At 40.4% G+C, this 22887-nt stretch overlaps 1 protein-coding gene across 4 annotated transcripts in view; it reads right to left on the minus strand.

Moving 5' to 3' along the window:
- LOC109423718 (uncharacterized) overlaps positions 1-22887 on the minus strand; it is a 132907-nt gene that overhangs the window by 67225 nt on the left and 42795 nt on the right. The gene's annotated exons all lie outside the window — the stretch shown is intronic.

Below are 22887 nucleotides of genomic sequence, written 5' to 3' on the forward strand. Positions count from 1 at the left end.
GTGGTCATTTATGCAAGTGATACCATCATATATCATCAAAACAATACTTAATACGTGATTTTCAGAAGGTTTGGGGTATTCTTTTCTGATATAAACGTTGTTTTCTGTAGAATTCTGACCTGCACTCGTTATATGCTACTTTTATTAAAATTTTTTGAAGCACTTTAGATGCAAGTAACCGCAAAAATATTAATTTGGAAACATTTTCAATATTATGACATATTTATATGGAATTTATGAAAAATGAATATGGCAACACTGCCGAAGCGATCAAAGTTATGATTTACCAGTTGATCTATAACGTAGGTAACCATACAGAATGTTTGTATTGACAATGTTTTGCAATTTGATCTCTTTTATCTTTATCTTTAATTCTTAAAATGTCACTGCCAAAAAATGAATCATATATTGTTTTATTCCATTTGCTAATGCAAATTACCTAGAAGATCTTCCAAAAACCAAGAACTAAAAGTTATTACAGTTTCGAAAAAAAAAGAAAAAAATATGCCTCGGCTAAACGAATGTCTACCACAAATTTGTCTGACACAAATTTCAATTTTCTCCGCGAAAATCGGGAGGCTACGGTGGACGGGTCACGTCATCAGGATGTCGGATTGCAACCCGACTAAAATGGTTCTCGAGAGTCATCCGCCCGATTCAAGAAGATGTGGTGCACAGCGAGCTAGGTGGGTCGATCAAGTGGTTGACCATTTGCGGACCCTTCGTAGAGTGCAGAACTGAAGACACACAGCCAAGGACCGAGTAGACTGGAGACAACTCATAATTCATCATCCTCCCATATCTTATAAAAATTGGGTAGATTGATTGATGTAACTGCTCATTTCTGTGATTAGGAAGTTCGAAAGAGCATAGCTGAAAATTTTCCGGAAAGCTCTTTCGAAGATCGCAAAGTGGTTCGACGCTTGTGGATGCTGCTTATGTACGTGTGCTTCAATTAACCTTGGACTTGAATAGCACTTATCTAAAGTTAGCAATGATTCAATAATTTCTTAGCATAGCAGAACGAACAAGAAGGCAAAATACAATTAGGGGAATGAATTCATCCTGAACAAATCTGTTCCTACAACAGCATTCCCGGTGCTATAAATAATTTGAACAATCAATAAGCTTTTTCATCAACAGCACCCACATTTATGGGTGTCTGCTTCAATTGGATTTTGTCTTTCTAAGTTTCTACCTATTTATATGTCGCCCCGCATCATTGCGCTTCATGTGCAAGGTATGAAACAAAGATGAGATATAACATTCATGTAGTATGAAGAGAGCACTATTGGGCACTATTGAAAATACTCGAGTTAAGTACCGTAAACCGGGGTCAAATTGATCAGCGGGGTGAAATTGATCACTCGGGTACTACATTGTAATTCCATACTAGGAACTCTTAAGCGTCGTAATAATCTTAAACTTTTTACGTCATCTAATTCGTAGATGTCTAGAGATGGGTGTAGACTTTAAATTTTATAGAAAAAAGTTAGTTTTACCTTATTTTTTCAAGGAATTGACAATGTATTTCTCATTTAGCTGAAATCATTGCTACTAAACAATCAATTGCTAATAGGACTTCCCGTGAATTCTCTGTTTTAACATTTTTGTGGAGCCTTGGTAGAGATGTAATGCAGCTAATCAGAAAATGAAATAGTTATAAAAAGTTCATTTTATGAAGAAATAGTTATTTTTTGTGATAGAAATCACTTATTTTAAATGAAATTGCCTACCTTTAGGCGTTTAAGGGGGAATTTCAAAATTTAATTTTACATTTAAAGTATTAAATTCACTAGTTGTAAGGTTTTAAACGCGTTTTTCGGTTTTAGAAGAGCGAAATTAAGCGGAGAAGGAAATTTTCCTTTCCAACCGATGCTTAATTGTATACTGATCAATTTCGCCCCAAAGTGGCATTTCCAATATTTTGATATTTGAAGTTATTTAACTTAAAGTTTAAATTTGTTGAACAAAATTCTGTCGCATGGTTCCATGGAGATCCACTGGGTACTGGTTTTACAGAAATTCTTTTGGCAATATTTGAACAGGCACTGATGTTATCCGTAAAAGTTGTTTTAAAGTGATCAATTTGACCCCGGATTACGGTACTTAACTTCCCATTTTTTTGCGTTGTTCGTTTAAAAAAAATATGACGAAAACATGAACAACACATTGTATATCAAATGTTTCATAGACATAGAGAGTTCAAACTTATTGCGAATCTTCGAGAGCTAAAATGAGGTGAATTACTGTTCCGTCCCCATGGACTTCCCTGTCATTAATGAACTATATGAATATATGTATGCCCAATCAAAATTTTAATAAACACAATAATTAAATTTTATACTCTCTTGCACATCGTAGACCCTGACACAGTGAAATCGATTCACAAGCTAGTTTAGCGAACTATCATATTTGGATGTGAATTCCTAACAAGCAATAATACACTTAAAATACAATGCCCAGCTTTTTCTGGGACATTTTATTTCTCTAACACATGTACACTACCCGTCATAAATACGGACTCACAAAAAGTATTGCAACAATATTGCATCACCCTGACTCACCTCGATATCTCCAAAACCTGAGGACTTACAAAGATGCTGTCTTCAGGTAAGTTATTCAGAAAACCAAAAGCAACAACATTTCCGAGGGCGGCATTTTTGTAGGTGTTCTGGTTTAAGAGTTATCGAGGTGAGTCAGGGTGATGCAATATTGTTGCAATACTTTTTGTGAGTCCGTACTTATGACGGGTAGTGTACGTAGTATCTCGGAAAGGTATAGCTATTTGTATCGATGGAGATACGGAAAACAGATTATTAGCTTGTGAGTTTCAGCCATGTTGTGCACCGAGGTCGATTTCAATTTAACCGTCGAAACGATACCCTGGTTAAAGTGCTGGGATTAGCACATAATTGGGTTACTACATACATGGGTAATATCATACGATTTGACTTTGCTAGAGAATATCCCGCTTCGATACGACTCTCACACACACGTCAATTAGTTTTAGCGTGCATATTTCCGGTCGTCGTCGTCGTCGTCGATGCTTGTTGGATGATGCACCACAACGACACGACCGACGACGTGATGCGATCGTTTTTCGGTTGCGGGATTCTGGCACCATACGGCCTGAAATCGGAAGATTGATTATCCATTTGCCATCCAACTCAATTCGATTATGTTTGAGTGCACTACACGTGCGGGCTAATAGCATTTAATAGCACAAGAATTGTAGTCGTGAGTTTTGATGTTTAGGTGCTATTTTGCTCTCTAATTGTGTTTTTAGGTCTCGGGCACATATTTTAGTAATCTTCGTTGGCACTCCTTCATGTTACAATCTGCTATTAAATAGAGGTGTTGTGCACCTTAACCGTACATCCTTACTTCTAATTGTATGACGAACTAATCTCTAAACAGGCCTTTCAGTGGCTGCAGAGGAATGTAAAATGGTTTCAATAGTTTTACAGGGAGGTTTCAGGGGGTTCCAGAAGGCCTTCAGAATGTTTATGGGATATTCCGGGGTGTTTGAAGGAATTCTGGGGGTTCTAAGGGATTTCAGTGCCGATTCTTGAGAGTTTAAGAGCTTTTTTGGTGCCCATCAGTCCTGGAGCAAATCAATGAATTTCTAGAGTCTCTCTACCTGGTGTTTTGTCCGATCCCATCCGGGTCGTTGCTGGAGTGTGACAAGGATGTATAGTGTATACTATCACCGCTACTGTTCCTTATGGTAATCGACGAGATCCTGGTAGGTGCGATTGATCGTGAACCAAATCGTGGATTGCTGTGGCAGCCCATTATCATGGAGCACCTAAACGACTTCGAATTGGATGATGACGTTGCTCTCCTAGCTCAACGTCGATGCTCCTGCCAATCGTTCCTCACCAGCAGGTCTTACCATCAACGTCAACAAGACCAAATCGTTGGATGTAAACACGCTCAACCCTTTCAGCTTCCAGGTAGCTGGGCAATCAGCGGAGAATGTTGAAAGCTTCCAATACCTTGGTAGCCAAATGGCGGCCGATGGCTGCACCAAGATCGACATAGGTGCACGGATCAAGAAGGCGAGGGCTGCTTTTGCGAGTTTAAGAAATGTATGGAAAAACAACCAGATTGGTCGACGCACCAAATTCCGAATTTTTAACTCGAACGTGAAATCTGTGCTACTGTACGCTAGTGAAACCTGGTGTGTATCGGTGGAGAACACTCATCGGCTGCAGGTATTAATCAATAGATGCCTGCGGTATATAATTCGTTAATGGTGGAATCACAATTGGATCTCCAACGTGGAGCTCCATCGTCGATGTCATCAAAAGCCGATAGCGACAGAAATTCGGGAGCGAAAGTGGAGGTGGGTCCGCCGCACTCTACGCAGGGGCGGAAACGAAATCTGCAAGCAAGCGTTAGATTGGAACCCAGCAGAGATAGACCCAGAGGCTCATGGCGGCGCAGCCTCAACAACGAAATCAAGCAAGTTGACTGAAATTTGACCTGGCCACAGGTCGAGGCTACGGCTGGCAATCGCCCAGGATGGAGATCTTTCAAATCGACCCTCTGCACCACCGTAGGTGCCCAGAACTGAAAGTAAGTAAGTAGTCTAGTCCTGGAGTTTCTTGAATCTCTCTTGCTTGGCTATGAAACCCCACTAAACCTCCTGAAATACCCCTGAAAGTCCCAGAAAATGCCCCTTAAATAACTTGAAATCTCTGAAACCACTTGAATCCCTTGATGTCCTTTAAAACTACTTTAAAACCCACTGAGGCCCCCCTGAAATGCCTCTGAAACACCCTGCAAATCCCTCAGAAAACCTCTGAAGCGTCTTTAACTACTATTGTTCGCACGGTTGACCACCAGCAACAAGCTGATGACGTGTGTAACAAGCGAGTTTTTTTTTTTCAACGAAACGATGCGATCGCAAGCGTGATGTGACGTGAATGTGTGGTGATCGATACAAAAGGCCCTCTACAGAAAGCCTGTTATAGGTGCTTCCTTGGTTGCTCGTCGGTGCGAGGTGGCGATCTCTGCGATCGTGCTGCACTCGATTGTTGCTGCTGTCTCCGTCGCAGCCGAGTTTCTGGACTAAATGAAGTGTGGCAATGGCGACTTGCTCTCGCAACAGTGATGACCTCTGATTATCGGAACTGCCGGGTCTTCCGTGGGTTCCACAATGGCACATCGACATCCGAAATTATCACTTAGGCCTGCTTTGCTTTGCTTTGCTTTGCTTTGCTTTGCTTTGCTTTGCTTTGCTTTGCTTTGCTTTGCTTTGCTTTGCTTTGCTTTGCTTTGCTTTGCTTTGCTTTGCTTTGCTTTGCTTTGCTTTGCTTTGCTTTGCTTTGCTTTGCTTTGCTTTGCTTTGCTTTGCTTTGCTTTGCTTTGCTTTGCTTTGCTTTGCTTTGCTTTGCTTTGCTTTGCTTTGCTTTGCTTTGCTTTGCTTTGCTTTGCTTTGCTTTGCTTTGCTTTGCTTTGCTTTGCTTTGCTTTGCTTTGCTTTGCTTTGCTTTGCTTTGCTTTGCTTTGCTTTGCTTTGCTTTGCTTTGCTTTGCTTTGCTTTGCTTTGCTTTGCTTTGCTTTGCTTTGCTTTGCTTTGCTTTGCTTTGCTTTGCTTTGCTTTGCTTTGCTTTGCTTTGCTTTGCTTTGCTTTGCTTTGCTTTGCTTTGCTTTGCTTTGCTTTGCTTTGCTTTGCTTTGCTTTGCTTTGCTTTGCTTTGCTTTGCTTTGCTTTGCTTTGCTTTGCTTTGCTTTGCTTTGCTTTGCTTTGCTTTGCTTTGCTTTGCTTTGCTTTGCTTTGCTTTGCTTTGCTTTGCTTTGCTTTGCTTTGCTTTGCTTTGCTTTGCTTTGCTTTGCTTTGCTTTGCTTTGCTTTGCTTTGCTTTGCTTTGCTTTGCTTTGCTTTGCTTTGCTTTGCTTTGCTTTGCTTTGCTTTGCTTTGCTTTGCTTTGCTTTGCTTTGCTTTGCTTTGCTTTGCTTTGCTTTGCTTTGCTTTGCTTTGCTTTGCTTTGCTTTGCTTTGCTTTGCTTTGCTTTGCTTTGCTTTGCTTTGCTTTGCTTTGCTTTGCTTTGCTTTGCTTTGCTTTGCTTTGCTTTGCTTTGCTTTGCTTTGCTTTGCTTTGCTTTGCTTTGCTTTGCTTTGCTTTGCTTTGCTTTGCTTTGCTTTGCTTTGCTTTGCTTTGCTTTGCTTTGCTTTGCTTTGCTTTGCTTTGCTTTGCTTTGCTTTGCTTTGCTTTGCTTTGCTTTGCTTTGCTTTGCTTTGCTTTGCTTTGCTTTGCTTTGCTTTGCTTTGCTTTGCTTTGCTTTGCTTTGCTTTGCTTTGCTTTGCTTTGCTTTGCTTTGCTTTGCTTTGCTTTGCTTTGCTTTGCTTTGCTTTGCTTTGCTTTGCTTTGCTTTGCTTTGCTTTGCTTTGCTTTGCTTTGCTTTGCTTTGCTTTGCTTTGCTTTGCTTTGCTTTGCTTTGCTTTGCTTTGCTTTGCTTTGCTTTGCTTTGCTTTGCTTTGCTTTGCTTTGCTTTGCTTTGCTTTGCTTTGCTTTGCTTTGCTTTGCTTTGCTTTGCTTTGCTTTGCTTTGCTTTGCTTTGCTTTGCTTTGCTTTGCTTTGCTTTGCTTTGCTTTGCTTTGCTTTGCTTTGCTTTGCTTTGCTTTGCTTTGCTTTGCTTTGTGGATGAGCAACCACAAATTGTAAGGGTCACACTAGTTTACAGCATTTTTGAACTCGGTAAGCTGATGATCATTTTTGGTGTAGAATCATGCCCTGAGTTCGAAAACGTGAAGAATAAGAATTACAGTAGAGATTTTTTTTGGACTTTCCATACAAGGCTGATGATTTGAAATCGATTCTTGTTCTATTTTTAAGCAACGTCGCTCACTTCATACATCTCGTTCTTCGTAATCAATGCTCCGATTGTGCTGAATTTTTTTACTGTAACTCGCATACGTATAATATGTCAAATAAACGTTGAGAAAGAATTTTTAGATTGTTTTTTTCTTATTGAAAAAAAATACATTTCTTCATATATTTTTTGGAAATTTGGCTAAAATTTAAGGAGATCGTCCCTAAAACTCGCCAATATCTTGAATTTCATCAATCTGACGCAAAACCTGCATTCAGGTGATCGGATGGTATTGTATTCAGCTTTTAATTTATGGAAAAAGATTTGAAATTGGTCGAACAAAACGCAAGATATTTGAATTTTAGTAAAATCCATATTTTTAAAAGTTGTAAAACTCGATATTGAGCTAAAACTCAAAAACTGCTCTACTTAAAGTTTTTTGCAGCACGGTTTCGAAATCAGTGCTAAATTGTACTTCAAAAATTTTGGTCGTTGACAGAAGTTCACGACTTTCGTTTTATTTTGTAAACTAGTGTCATCTTTGTTCGTGGTTGCTTACCCAAGTAACAATTTCATTGCTGATTGGTTTTCTTTGATTTTTATTAGGGTTTTGTAACAGCAATAATTAAAACTCACAGCTTTATGACTGCTATTAGGAGAACCATTGATAAAATGTTTTATAGTATACTTGAAGATATCCATAAAGAGAGATTTCAAGAGTAAACAAAACTTTCCGATATGTAAACCTTCTGGCAATCATTATTACCACAATAAAACTGTTAAAACTCTCAACAGATAGCGATCCGTTCGATTAGTAACGACATCTGTTAATGGAAAAGCAGAACTACGACACTGCTAGGTTTATTGTGGTCATCATAAATGTAAACGTGCTTTCGTTTTATTTTCGCTGATTATGGTTGTCGTGAAGAATTAGCTAACGTGAATGGAAAATAGTTCATTTTGCTCAAATTAGCAATGAATTGATAGTTTGCCACCATTTCCATAACATGCTCACATAAATTAACTCTCTTTGCTGAGTTTTCTTGTGATTCGACATAGTTTTACTAAATTCACAAATTGATTTATTTCATTCCAAGATGATAAAATTCACTATTTTCGAAGCGCATTAATTTTATGATTCTGCAACCCCAATATTCACGGTAAATTCGAATGCGCATAAGGCTACCAGCACAATAACTACTAAAATATTGCTTTGAACTAATCGCTTTCTACTTACGAATGATGTATCCTCTTGAACTTTACATGCCATCGAAGAAGCTTCTCTGCATCTTGAGCTGTCATAGTTTTTGTTGAAAAAAAAAACAACAACAATCGAGAATTTTTCAACTAGGTTTTAAAACTGGTTTATTGCTACTCTTAATGCGGTTTGCAAAACCTCTTCGAGAGTGGTCCACTCAGCCGGAAGATGCTCTTAAAGAGGTTATCAGGAGGTTTTGATGTATGATTCAGTTTTATTGCAAGTTTTATAAAATTGGTCATGAAGATCTCTTGTAGAGCCTAACAAAACTTAAAATGTTACTTAGGTATTATACTTTTCAGTTTTTTAAAGATCTTAAGTAAAATAGTGCGACTATACTAGATACTAAAAAATATATAAAAAGAAAAAAGTTATTCTGGAATGCATAATTAATAAAAATATATTTTTATGATTTCAAAAATGATGGATTGTAACGACTACATTTTTTTATTTTTTTTAATGAAAATTTCAAAAATTCATTAACATAAAACATATTTAAAATAAGTTTCATTTTTGCTTATTTTTGTCACTTTTTAACCTGAAATTTGACGTACATATGGATAAGATACTTTAGGAAAAGTATAAACACCTTATTAAAATTTTCGTTGAAATTATATTTTTAACGTGTTTTCGCAGCTAGTATTTTAAAATTATTTGATTGAGGTTTTACTGTAATTTGTTAAACTGACTTATGAAAATCTATCCAAAGCATGGAAATATCCGGCACAATGTTATTCTATATCAAAGCTCTTTAAAGCCATTAATCTTGTCAACAGTAATAGACATATTCTTCCCTATTGTTCCACAATTCATACTTATACGCTGCCATCAGTCAAGAAAAGCCACTAACCATTCGGCCTGGGGCGAAATTTTCCAAAGCGGCGAAACGTAACGCGACGAACAAAAGAATCATTTTGCCTTTTGTGTGAACATTCACAGTACCAGCACCTCTAAGATTAACGAGAATGAGTGGTGGCTTCTGAGTTGGTTCGTATAACAAAGAAGAACTTTTTTTTTTTTATTTTGGTTGGGATCTACAAATTTTTCATAGTGAAAATTAAGGCCAAGAGGATGCTGCGGGCAGGAGAGGAAAATTTCACTCACCAAACGCGTCACACAAATTTCCGTCGTGGCAAAGTTTTGATAATTGAAGCGAAGGATGGCAGTGAAATTGAAATTTAATTTGCCACTAGTGTTGTGGCAGAAGCATGAGAAATTAGATTGTCGATGTGATGAGATGGCTTATTTTGCTTGGTGAATTTCTCGAGGGTATCGTTTAGCGTGATGTCATACGCTAATGATATATCGGAAGGTGACATGCATTTCTTGCCTGATTGACTCATCCTTGGTGTTCTACCGATAAGCCTGATGAGAATCGGTTGAAAAATGTGTAAGGGGATCCCAGCGAACAAGAAGATGCTCGGTACGTGGAACTCTAGAGTTCTCAACTTCACCGGAAGCACACACATACTCGCCGATTCACTGAAAGACGGGTTCAACATCGTAACTCTGCAAGATGTTTGTTGGACATGGTTCATTAGGCCGTGTCGATTTTTGCAAAATTGCGAATACACAATCCCGAATAGTCACAAATGGTTGCAAATGGACCCAAATGAAGCCCTGCAAAATTTAAAAATTCTAAAAAATCGGTAAGCTAGTCCGCAATCGACTTGAAGTTTTATATGGGAATTTTAATTTTTTAGTATGGGGAAATCCAACTTTTCAAACTTTTGAAGAAAAAGGCACATTAAAGCAACTCTAAAAATCCGCTCCCCCCCTGAAGATTTAGTGCATATATTAGGGAACATTTTGTTAGAAGACAACTTTTTAGTTGCACTTAAGATAAGGGCGTTATTAAATTTCGAAACAATGGACATTTTATTCGCATGATTTCTAATTTCTTTAATTGGCATCACTGCACGTTTTGCGTGTTGAAGAGGGTGGTAACAGCCATCTGCGGCATCACCACCCGTCGCTGGATGGAGACGCAAGTACCTGATAAAAATGAGATAGTTAGGATTGTAAATATTCTTGCGATATTGCTTTATAAAAACTTGGTATCTTTGGCAAAGTTGTTGGCATGGTCAAGAGCTGTCCAGTGATGAACTAAATCATTGGCAAATCCATCGCTGGGCGGCGCTAGTGTGCATACAAACTGCATGCAAAAGTATTAACGTATATGCGTGTATCTCAATAACGTGATAATTTAACTGTGTAGTGTCTTCGAAAAAGTTGTTGGCTGGGCCACGGGCTATCCAGTGACGAACCATGTAAGTAGGAATTCAACCGATAGGTGGCATTAGTGTGCATACAAACTGGATGCAAAAATACAAACGTATATGTGTGTATCTCAATAACGTGATAATTTAAGTAGGTGGTGTCTTCGACAAATTTGTTGGCTGGAGCACGGGCTATCCAGTGACGAACGCAATACAGTCTAGACTTCTATTACACGGTTAGTTCGGGGGTGTAGTAGGAATCCGTGTTGTAGGAATCCCAGAGCTTATGGGATTTTGCCTATATGGGGGTGTGAGCGAATATATCAGGAGTATTACAAGATAGCACCATACTTTCTTTGGCAAAGTTGTAGTACTAGAATAGATCTACCACACAATGCGAACTAACATCCAATTAGTTGGCAATTTGGCCGATAGAGGCGCTATGTAGAAGTGGTTGCTTATGTTCACTCGCCAGTATAAGCACTCATAAGTTGTCGCTTGCGATATCTCAAGATCTACTTGATTTGGAACAATGCTGTCTTCGGCAAAGTTGTTCAGTAGGTCAAGAACAATCTGATGGTTAACCAATTAGTTTGTGATTTCGCCGCTAGGTGGTGCTAGTTGTCAAGTAAAGTTTCAAACTTCTCTAGCTCGCGATCCAGATTAGATAGAAAAGTGCCGTCTTCGTAAGAGTTTTTCAGGAAGTAAAAACCTATCTGGTGATTCAACATTTAGTTGGTGATTTCGCCGCTAGGTGCCACTAGTTGTTAAGTAAAATTTCAAACTTCTTTAGCTCGCGATCCAGAGCAGATAGAAAAGTATCGTCTTCGGCTAAGTTCTTCAGGAAGTCACGAACAATCTTTTGATGTAACAATTAGTTGGTGATTTCACCGCTAGGTGGCACTAGTTGTCATGTAAAGTTTCAAACTCTGCTATCTCGGGATCCAAAGCAGATCGAAAAGTTTTATCCTCGGCAAAGTGCTTTTGGAAGTCAAGAGCTATCTGGTTGAATCACCAGTTAGTTGGTGATTTCGCCGCTAGGTGGCGCTCTTTGTCAAGTAAAATTTCAAACTTCTCTAGCTCGTGATCCAGAGCAGATAGAAGAGGGTCGTTTACGGCAAAATTCTTCAGGAAGTCAAGAACAATCATGTGATTCAACAATTAGTTGGTGATTTCGCCACTAGGTGGCACTAGTTGTCAAGTAAAGTTTCAAACTCCGCTATCTCGGGATCCAAAGCAGATCGAAAAGTATCGTCTTCGGCAAAGTTCTTCAGGAAGTCAAGAGCTATCTAATGACTTAACATTAAGTTTGTGATTTCGCCGCTAGGTGACGCTAGTTGTCAAGTAAAGTATTAAACTTCTATAGCTCGCGATCCAGATCAGATAGAAAAGTGCCGTCTTCGTAAGAGTTGTTAAGTAAAATTTCAAACTTCTTCAGCTCGCGATCCAGAGCAAATAGAAAAGCATCGTCTTCGGCTAAGTTCTTCAGGAAGTCAAGAGTTATCTAATGACTTAACATTTAGTTTGTAATTTCTCCGCTAGGTGACGCTCGTTGTCATGTAAAGTTTCAAACTTCTCTAGTTCTCGATCCAGATCAGATAGAAAAGTGCCGTCTTCGTCAGGGTTTTTCGGGAAGTAAAAACCTATCTGGTGATTCAATATTTAGTTGGTGATTTCGTTGCTAGGGTGCGCTAGTTGTTAAGTAAAATATTAAACTTCTTTAGCTCGCGATCCAGAGCAGATAGAAAAGAGTCGTCTTCGGCAAAGTTCTTCAGGAAGTCAAGAACAACCTTGTGATGTAACAATTAGTTGGTGATTTCGCCACTAGGTGGCACTAGTTGTCAAGTAAAGTTTCAAACTCCGCTATCTCGGGATCCAAAGCAGATCGAAAAGTATCGTCTTCGGCAAAGTTCTTCAGGAAGTCAAGAGCTATCTAATGACTTAACATTTAGTTTGTAATTTCGCCGCTAGGTGGTGTTAGTTGCCAAGTAGAGTTTCAAACTTCTCTTGCTCGCGATCCAGAGCAGATAGAAAAGTGGCGTCTTCGGCAAAGTTTTCTGGAATTCAAAACCTCAGTGGTGATCCAACATTCAGTTGATGATTTCGCCACTAGGTGACGCTAGTTTTCAAGTAAAAGTTTAAACTTCTCTAGCTCGCGATCCAGAGCAAATAGAAAAGTGTCGTCCTCGGCTAAGTTCTTTTCCATGAGCACACAGCCACCTGTTCGAAGAACCGCTCGAGATACTGTCGATTGCATGATTCAGCAACGTGTACACTGGCAAACGTCAAAACGATCAAACACTAACGCCTCTGGTGGAAGGATAGTGGAAATAAAATGAAATTTGAATTGATCCTTAAATGCACGTGCCAAGCCATGTTTAAGAGTGTTACGCATGTTTGTCTGTGAACGGAGTCTATATTGTCGCACAGTAACATACAAATATGAATTTCAATATATGTACAAAAAAATTTTGCATCTGGGATCAAACATCGGACCTCTGTATTGTCAGTCCTTTCCAAGTAAGGCGCTGTCCATAAACTACGTTGACTTTTTTCGGCCATCTCAGACCCCCCCCCCCCTCGTAGACTTTTGTTCAGACAAAATTCTCAAAATTTGTATGGAGCGTAGACTTTGGCCAGAAACCCCCGTTCCCCCCTTAGAGTCTACGTAGTTCATGGACAGGCCCTAACGCACTTGTCACATAAAAGTTACAGCAGCAGGTTTTTGTTCCACTCTTATGTGACAAGCGTGTTACTTGGGATTACTTGGGATTCCTGAAGAACTTAGCCGAAGACGATGCTTTTCTATTTGCTCTGGATCGCGAGCTAAAGAAGTTTGAAATTTTACTTAACAACTAGTGGCACCTAGCGGCGAAATCACCAACTAAATGTTGAATCACCAGATAGGTTTTTACTTCCTGAAAAACTCTTACGAAGACGGCACTTTTCTATCTGATCTGGATCGCGAGCTATAGAAGTTTAATACTTTACTTGACAACTAGCGTCACCTAGCGGCGAAATTACAAACTTAATGTTAAGTCATTAGATAGCTCTTGACTTCCTGAAGAACTTTGCCAAAGACGATACTTTTCGATCTGCTTTGGATCCCGAGATAGCGGAGTTTGAAACTTTACTTGACAACTAGTGCCACCTAGTGGCGAAATCACCAAATAATTGTTGAATCACATGATTGTTCTTGACTTCCTGAAGAATTTTGCCGTAAACGACCCTCTTCTATCTGCTCTGGATCACGAGCTAGAGAAGTTTGAAATTTTACTTGACAAAGAGCGCCACCTAGCGGCGAAATCACCAACTAACTGGTGATTCAACCAGATAGCTCTTGACTTCCAAAAGCACTTTGCCGAAGATAAAACTTTTCGATCTGCTTTGGATCCCGAGATAGCAGAGTTTGAAACTTTACATGACAACTAGTGCCACCTAGCGGTGAAATCACCAACTAATTGTTACATCAAAAGATTGTTCGTGACTTCCTGAAGAACTTAGCCGAAGACGATACTTTTCTATCTGCTCTGGATCGCGAGCTAAAGAAGTTTGAAATTTTACTTAACAACTAGTGGCACCTAGCGGCGAAATCACCAACTAAATGTTGAATCACCAGATAGGTTTTTACTTCCTGAAAAACTCTTACGAAGACGGCACTTTTCTATCTAATCTGGATCGCGAGCTAGAGAAGTTTGAAACTTTACTTGACAACTAGCACCACCTAGCGGCGAAATCACAAACTAATTGGTTAACCATCAGATTGTTCTTGACCTACTGAACAACTTTGCCGAAGACAGCATTGTTCCAAATCAAGTAGATCTTGAGATATCGCAAGCGACAACTTATGAGTGCTTATACTGGCGAGTGAACATAAGCAACCACTTCTACATAGCGCCTCTATCGGCCAAATTGCCAACTAATTGGATGTTAGTTCGCATTGTGTGGTAGATCTGTTCTAGTACTACAACTTTGCCAAAGAAAGTATGGTGCTATCTTGTAATACTCCTGATATATTCGCTCACACCCCCATATAGGCAAAATCCCATAAGCTCTGGGATTCCTACAACACGGATTCCTACTACACCCCCGAACTAACCGTGTAATAGAAGTCTAGACTGTATTGCGTTCGTCACTGGATAGCCCGTGCTCCAGCCAACAAATTTGTCGAAGACACCACCTACTTAAATTATCACGTTATTGAGATACACACATATACGTTTGTATTTTTGCATCCAGTTTGTATGCACACTAGTGCCACCTATCGGTTGAATTCCTACTTACATGGTTCGTCACTGGATAGCCCGTGGCCCAGCCAACAACTTTTTCGAAGACACTACACAGTTAAATTATCACGTTATTGAGATACACGCATATACGTTAATACTTTTGCATGCAGTTTGTATGCACACTAGCGCCGCCCAGCGATGGATTTGCCAATGATTTAGTTCATCACTGGACAGCTCTTGACCATGCCAACAACTTTGCCAAAGATACCAAGTTTTTATAAAGCAATATCGCAAGAATATTTACAATCCTAACTATCTCATTTTTATCAGGTACTTGCGTCTCCATCCAGCGACGGGTGGTGATGCCGCAGATGGCTGTTACCACCCTCTTCAACACGCAAAACGTGCAGTGATGCCAATTAAAGAAATTAGAAATCATGCGAATAAAATGTCCATTGTTTCGAAATTTAATAACGCCCTTATCTTAAGTGCAACTAAAAAGTTGTCTTCTAACAAAATGTTCCCTAATATATGCACTAAATCTTCAGGGGGGGAGCGGATTTTTAGTGTTGCTTTAATGTGCCTTTTTCTTCAAAAGTTTGAAAAGTTGGATTTCCCCATACTAAAAAATTAAAATTCCCATATAAAACTTCAAGTCGATTGCGGACTAGCTTACCGATTTTTTAGAATTTTTAAATTTTGCAGGGCTTCATTTGGGTCCATTTGCAACCATTTGTGACTATTCGGGATTGTGTATTCGCAATTTTGCAAAAATCGACACGGCCTAATGGTTCATTGTTGCGAACGTTTAGAGGCAATCTGCCAGGGCTGGACACACATGAGCTGGGTATAGATTTGTTCGAAATGAGCGACATGCAGAGACGCATAATCGGTTAGTGACCGATCGACGAAAGAATGCACAGATTGAGGATCAAGGGCCGATTCTTCAACTTCAGCATAATGAACGTGCAGAGCCTTCACTCCGGTGGCCCTGATGGACAAGGACGCATTCTACGCGCAGTTCGAAGCAAGTATGACTGCTGCCCAAGCCACGAGGTCAAGATCATCATAGGAAGCCTGAACGCTGAGGTTGAACAGAAAAAATGAATTTTGACCGACGATTGGTGTTCGCAACCATTGCGAAGAGTTAGCATTTCTACATAAATCATAGATTTCGACACATTAAATAGACGTAATTATCTGCCTCTTTCCATGCACTAATAGCTTATCAAGTTTAATCAATGAATCATCACAGTAGACTGTCGCCCTGTATAAACGAACCAAAAGAGAATACGCAACCTAACAACTGATAAGGTTAGGACCCTACTGCACCACGCAGTCGTAGGCTGATCACGTGATTCAGAAAGAAAGCATGATAAGGTGTCGATGTGTGATTCCTTTAGGTTTAGAATTAGTATATAAGCACTACTTGAACCAACGAAATACATGATCTTTTGTCAGTCGAAATAGCACGCTTAAAAATCCGTTCCGATTTCCACGAACAAAAAGTCACGAATAGTAGAACAGTTTGTTTGGCCAAATTCGTGACGCAGTTCTCGTCATCGAGAACTGTAGAAACACCTTTTTGTAAACAAATTCCCGAATCCAGGAACAGAGTTCACGGTCTACTTTTAGTCCGTAACGCATTCGAAGCCGTCGTGAACACAAATCATGCGCTTGTGATCTTTGAACCCCAAATAAGTGATTGTGTGCCCAGAAACGTGAACTTAATTCATGGTAGCTGTCACTTCCACAGCTTCCACACAAGAAGTACAAAAATAAAACAAAAAAAAACACCATCAAGTGCAGTGAAGTGAGAATCTTGTTGAAGATTAGATTCGTCGAAATAAAGAGAGATCCAGTTTAATAAGGAAAATTACCAACAACTGCATTGTTTATAGTGGTAAGTAAGTGCTGCTTGTGACAATTTGCAATTTTGTGATACTCGCAGTTTCAAGTTTTCGAAACCGTAAAGTGCCACAGTTGTTTTTTTTATTCATTATGGAGAGGAAGATGTAAGTTTTGTTTACGCATCAATTGTCTAAATAAGTATTTTACATGCTGCTCATTGAATTATTTTAATTGCAACTGTATATTTGCACTAAAAGTGAAGACTAGGCGCCCTATAATTGATCGTAAAATTAGTGCCGGTATCCGTGAACCAAGTTCTTGTTGTGATCTCATTAGATCTGATAATTGGGAACCTATAACTCCTTTCCGTGAACAAGGTTTCCATTATCAAGAACACAAAGCATAAAAACAGGATCACAGTTCTCGTTTACGTGATATTTTCTCCGCCATGTTTTGAGCGGTGGCGTTACGCATGCGTTACATTTAGATTTGCGGAACAAAGTTCTCGTATCCGTGACATTAATTCATGGTGTATAATCGTAAACGGAGTTCCGATCTGTTCTGGAAATTGTGACTGAATGTTGATGATTTCAGGAACGGATTATTTTGCGTGAGTGCGTTTCACTGTGAAAGAACTCATCCTCGGGAAGTGACTCCTCTACCAAGGTGGATTTCAATCCTCTAAGAAAGCCAGGACTTCTAATGCAAGTAACCAGCTCTTAGGTTTTGAATTTTCATCTCAGAAGTTTCACTTCACCTCTTCGACAATATTTTATCTGAGCCACTTCAGTAACCTTACGCTCTCAAACCATTAGAGCAATCGGCCTGAAGTTTCGCAAGGATACAATATTTCGAAAGGTTCGAGATTATTCCGCCAAACTGCAAACGTAGCAGTGTGTCCGTCTCAATCAGCCGATTGAGACGATTTCATCGGCTTCCCATCAAGGCCACTCATCGAGGCCACCTTCAGCCGAAGGTTCCGCCAGTTTCCACCAATGGTCAAGTATCGACCATTTTTTGGTCCTTCGAGCCGGATATCTGATCCACAACCGTGTGAGCGGAGACACCCATCCGCTAAAGGTTGCTGCTAGCCACAGGGGTTAGTCCAGTCCAACCACATTCCAGGAGGAATACAAGGATTCCTCTGCACAGCTACATCTATAGTTAGGACATAAATCCACAATTGTAGGTGGATGATCGGTCCACTCCGTTCCCAGACCGTTGCTTCCGGAAACAAGTTGGTGACAATCAGCCGATTGTACCATCAAACATCTAAACCGTGATAACACCCAAGAAAGGAAAGCATCGTCGTAAAGAAGTACATTATCAGTGAAAGGAAATCAAAGAAATTTCGTGGTAATCTCTGTGTCCAGCTACAAAGCTGTAGCAAATGAACAATATTAGGGAAAGACGTGTCCCCAGAAAACAGTAAAAGTGACCCATTACAAAGTGCAAGAACTATAACCTAACGATCGGAACAAACTTTCTACATTAAGTACATTAAAACCTGAAGTAAAAAAAGTGTTTTACCAATGCCGATTGAACATACTCCAGTGAAAGAAGTAAATACCGCACAGAAGATGTCGGATATGAAAACCTCAGTTCATCTACGTGGCCAAGTCAAGGCCAAAATAACGCGCATTCGTAAAGCGATTGAGGAGGCTAACGCGACAAATGCTCAATATGACTCCGCGCAATTGAAAATGTTTTCCCACAATCTGGAAAATCATTACAAAGAGTTCTTGAACATCCATCATCATGTGGTGGCAGTGTGCCCTCCCGAGAGAATTGATGAGCAAGATCAAGTATACCTGGTGTTCGAAACACAATTCAATGAAACCTATGTGTTGCTGGAACGAGCAATACAGGCAAGCCGTGACCGTTCCGTGGTCCAACCGCAAGTGCAAACCAACGAAAGCCCTCGCATCATTGTTCAGCAGCAGCCATTAAAGGCTCCAATTCCAACTTTCGATGGCAAACCAGAAAATTGGCCTCGCTTTAAAACCATGTTTTCGGATGTGATGCGATCCTCCACCGACTCAGATTGCATCAAGCTGTACCATCTCGAACGCTCTCTAGTAGGAGCAGCTGCTGGCATTATCGACGCACGCACTCTCAATAACAACAATTACGCCCACGCTTGGGAAATTCTCGAAGACCGTTTCGAGAACAAACGGGTAATCGTTGATATCCATATCCAAGGTTTATTAAGTCTCCGTCGTCTGAACCGGGAAAATCAAAAAGAGCTACGAGAACTCATCGATGAAGTGACTCGGCACGTCGATGGGTTAGCACTTATCGACAACGAGTTGGATGGAGTCGGAGAGAGATTTGTAGTTAATCTTGTGTCTGGAGCATTAGATAAGGATACCAGGAAAGAATGGGAAGCATCCATCCCGCATAAGGAAATTCCATCCTACGAAGACACCATTGAATTTCTAAAGAAACGGTGTGCCATCCTCGAACGCTGTGAAGGTTCATCGAAAATTCCATCAATCATGAAGCCATATATCCCTGTAAAGAATGCTGCCAACCAAATGAAGAACGCACAAGCCAAATCATGTGCTATTACCAGAAGTTCCGAGACAATTTGTGATATATGTTCTGGTATGCATTCCAATTTCAAATGTGAGGTTTTCCGTGCCATGTCCATTCCTCAACGCCAAGCAAAGGTTCGAGAGCTGCGAATGTGCTACAATTGTCTACAAAAAGGTCATCCAGTCAGTTCCTGTAGTTCATCCAGAACCTGCCAGAAATGCCAAGGTCAACATAACACACTTTTACATGTTGAGAAAACATCCTTTGTGAATACGAAACCTGTGCCATTCAAACAAGAGCTTGGACAGATCCCAAAAGTTCCTGAAGAAAAACCTATTACAACATCTTGTTCAATAAGTAAGGCTCCTCTTGATAATAGCCTTTTGATGACGGCTGTTGTTAATATTCTGGATAGTAATGGCAAATTTCATCCATGCCGAGCATTTTTGGATTGTGGATCGCAGGCTCACTTGATATCGGCAAGACTTCTGCAAATGCTAAAGCTTCCACACATTCCTGCCAAGGTTGAGATTATTGGGGCCAATGGAAAAAAGACAACTCTCAACAATATGGCCAAAACTGAAATACGTTCCATACATTCCGATTATCATGCACAAATAGAGTGCCTCGTTACAGATCGGATCACAGGTGTGATGCCATCTCGAAAAATCAACACGCAATTCTGGTCAATTCCTCCCGGATTACCACTTGCAGATCCAACGTTCCACATTCCAGGGGAAATAGATCTCTTGATAGGAATCAAGCTATTTTTCCAACTACTGATGCCAAATCAGCTGAAGATTTCCAACGATCTTCCTATACTTCAAGAAACTCGTCTAGGATGGGTTGTCGCTGGAGCTATGGACGACGAAAACGTGGATTTAATCTACAACCGACAACAGTGCCATGCTGTCATTCTTGAACCACTGAATAAAACCATGGAAAAGTTTTGGTTTCTGGAATCCGTCGGATCATCTCCATTGCTATCTAACGAAGAGCAGCAATGCGAATCCAAATACTGTTCAACAACTACTCGTGATATCAACGGTCGCTACATCGTCCAGCTACCTTTGAAGGACACAGCATCTAACCTAAAGAGCAATCGATCCCTTGCTCTCCGTCGATTTTTTATGCTAGAACAGAGACTTAAGAAAAAATACGAGATGAAGGAGTTATACGGCAAATTTATTGATGAATACAAACAACTTGGTCATTGCCAGCGAGTGAATGAGCTTGACGACACTCCAGGAAAGATAACTTATTATCTACCACATCACGCAGTCCTCAAACCATCAAGTTCCACAACAAAGCTTAGAGTTGTGTTTGATGCCTCAGCGAAATCCTCGGGTGTTTCCCTCAACGAGACATTGATGATTGGTCCAACAGTCCAAGATGACCTCTTTTCAATTCTTTTAAGATTTCGTAGGCATCGCTATGCCTTTACTGCAGACATTTCCAAAATGTATCGCCAAATCCGCATCGACCCAAGCCAGACATCCTTGCAACGAATTTTCTGGCGAAAAGAACCAACCGATCCGCTGGAAGTTCTAGAAATGACAACCGTCACCTACGGGACATCCAGTGCACCATTTCTAGCCACGCGAACTTTGAAGTAATTGGCCATCGATGAAACAAAACGCTATCCCGTAGCGGCGAAAATTGTGGAAGAGGATTTCTACGTTGATGATGTCCTTTCTGGTGTCGATACCGTCGAAGATGCTATTCAATCCCGATTGGAGCTGACCCATCTTTTGCATTCCGGAGGTTTTCCCATACACAAATGGTGTGCTAACGACGAAGCCATCATTGAAACAGTTCCAGAAGGGGAAAGAGAAAAATTCCTTACCTTTGAAGATGCTGATATAAACGAATCCATAAAAACGCTAGGATTACTATGGGATCCAAAAAAGGACATTTTCCTCTTTGTTCCTGATTGTTTTTCATCAAACCAAGAACCTCCGACCAAACGTCGTGTTCTTTCCGAAATTGCAAGGCTTTTCGATCCCCTTGGTTTGGTGTCTCCCGTAATAGTGAACGCCAAGGCTATAATGCAGCAGGTATGGTTAAGCAAGTTAGATTGGGACGATATACTTGAAGGTGATTTACTTACGGAATGGCAAATATTTCGTGATTCACTTCATCAAATCCAACAAATCAGAATTCCAAGATATATGGCACTACATGCAGCTATTCATTACGAAATTCATGGGTTCGCCGACGCGTCCAACCTGGCATACGGTGCGTGTATTTATATTCGTGCAGTATCAAATCAAATCGTGAAAACTACGTTGATATGCAGTAAATCCAAAATAGCGCCAATAAATGGTCTAACCATGCCAAGAATGGAGCTCTGTGCTGCGCTATTGCTATCTCGATTAGCCTCAAAGGTTGTTCCTGCCCTCAAGATGAATTTCAACCAAATCACATATTATTCTGATAGCCAAATCTTCCTTGGGTGGCTAAGAAAGTCTCCCATTCAACTAGAATTATTCGTTCGCAACCGTATCATGGAGATTAACAATCAGACACAAAACGCCCAATGGAGGTATGTACGAACAGATGAGAATCCAGCTGATGTGGTATCCCGCGGCCAACTACCACAACAGCTTGCCGTGAACTATTTGTGGTGGAATGGACCATCATTCCTCCGCAACCATGTGATCCAGAATGAAGAACCTGAACCTATTCCAGATTGCGAGTTACCAGAATGGAAGCCCACTGTGATTGTTACGCTTGTCGTTCGACTCGAGACTCTTCCATTTATGACCAAATTTAGTTCCTTCCGACGACTCCAAAGAATTGTCGGATATATTTTGCGATTTATAAGGAACACTAAATTGCCTAGGTCCCTAAGAAATATTTCAAAATTTCTCACCATTCCTGAGATGAGACAATCATTGGAAGTCATCGTCAGATATATCCAACAAACCGAACTATTTGAAGATATTCATTCCCTGAAATCTGGTCAACCTACTCGTCGACTTGCAAACCTTTGTCCCATCATAGATAACGATCTTCTGCGTGTTGGAGGTCGGTTGCAAAATTCACGATTATCATACAATGCTAAACACCAACTAATTCTTCCAAACAAAAATCCTATAACGGAGTCCCTTGTGAGAGCATTACATGAGGAGAATTTACACGTTGGTCCGTCCGGCTTAATATCCCTCATTAGACAACGGTTTTGGCTCCTCAACGCCAGAAACACAGTACGTAAGGTAACGAGATCCTGTATTATTTGTTTCCGATCCAACCCAAAACTGCTTCAACCACCAATGGGTAACTTGCCCGAAGCCAGAGTGGTTCCTTCCGCTCCATTTTCCAGAACAGGAGTTGATTTTGCAGGGCCGATTTTTATTCGTCGAGGAGGAAGAAAATCAGTACCGGTCAAGGCCTATATCTCGCTATTCATCTGTTTGTCTACAAAGGCAATACATTTCGAAGTCGTATCGGATCTGACTGCAGCAGCATTCATAGCAGCACTCCATCGATTTGTGGCCCGACGCGGTCTTGTCGAAGAAATACATTCAGACAATGGAACTAATTTCGCCGGTGCTAGAACTGAACTACACGATTTATATCTGTTGTTTCAAAAGGATCAACTGCAAGGAAAGTTGAATGATTTCTGTCAACCACGGGAGATAATATGGAGATTCATTCCACCTCGCGCTCCAAACTTTGGTGGACTATGGGAAGCCGGAGTGAAGAGCACAAAAACACACTTGAAGAAAATATTACGCAATGCTTCCCTAACATTCGAAGAATACTACACTGTGTTGACCCAGATTGAGGCTATCCTCAATTCACGCCCTCTCTTTTCCCACTCCACTGATCCTACTGAACTCGAGGTGATTACACCAGCGCATTTCCTCATAGGTCGTCAATTAACTGCTATTCCTGAACCTACCTTGGAAGATGTCCCAGAAAATCGGTTGACCCGTTGGCAACATCTACAGAAATTACGGGACCAC

This window comes from Aedes albopictus, chromosome 2 (genome assembly GCF_035046485.1).
Source record: "Aedes albopictus strain Foshan chromosome 2, AalbF5, whole genome shotgun sequence".
Classification (NCBI taxonomy): Eukaryota; Metazoa; Arthropoda; class Insecta; order Diptera; family Culicidae; genus Aedes; species Aedes albopictus.